Source organism: Monodon monoceros, unplaced genomic scaffold, assembly GCF_005190385.1.
Source record: "Monodon monoceros isolate NGI ecotype Baffin Bay Population unplaced genomic scaffold, NGI_Narwhal_1 Super_Scaffold_12, whole genome shotgun sequence".
Classification (NCBI taxonomy): domain Eukaryota; kingdom Metazoa; phylum Chordata; class Mammalia; order Artiodactyla; family Monodontidae; genus Monodon; species Monodon monoceros.
This window is the reverse complement of record NW_021703768.1, coordinates 25821588-25822360: the sequence shown is the minus strand read 5'-3', so window position 1 is coordinate 25822360 and position 773 is coordinate 25821588.

Sequence of the window (773 nt, the reverse complement as noted above, 5' to 3'; positions counted from 1 at the left end):
GTTTTTGGATGGAGTGGCCTATAAATATCAATTAAGTCCGTCTTGTTTAATGTATCATTTAAAGCTTGTGTTTCCTTCTTTATTTTCATTTTGGATGATCTGTCCATTGGTGAAAGTGGGGTGTTAAAGTCCCCTACTATGACTGTGTTACTGTCAATTTCCCCTTTTATGGCTGTTAGTATTTGCCTTCTGTATTGAGGTGCTCCTATGTTGGGTGCATAAATATTTACAATTGTTATATCTTCTTCTTGGATCGATCCCTTGATCACTATGTAGTGTCCTTCTTTGTCTCTTCTAATAGTCTTTATTTTAAAGTCTATTTTGTCTGATATGAGAATTGCTACTCCAGCTTTCTTTTGGTTTCCATTTGCATGGAATATCTTTTTCCATCCCCTCACTTTCAGTCTGTATGTGTCTCTAGGTCTGAAGTGGGTCTCTTGTAGATAGCATATATATGGGTCTTGTTTTTGTATCCATTCAGCCAGTCTGTGTCTTTTGGTGGGAACATTTAATTCATTTACATTTAAGGTAATTATCGATATATATGTTCCTATTCTCATTTTCTTAATTGTTTTGTGTTTGTTATTATAGGTCTTTTCCTTCTCTTGTGTGTCTTGCCCAGAGAAGATCCTTTAGCATTTGTTGTAAAGCTGGTTTGGTGGTCCTGAACTCTCTCAGCTTTTGCTTCTCTGTAAAGGTTTTAATTTCTCCATCAAATCTGAATGAGATCCCTGCTGGGTAGAGTAATCTTGGTTGTAGGTTCTTCTCCTTCA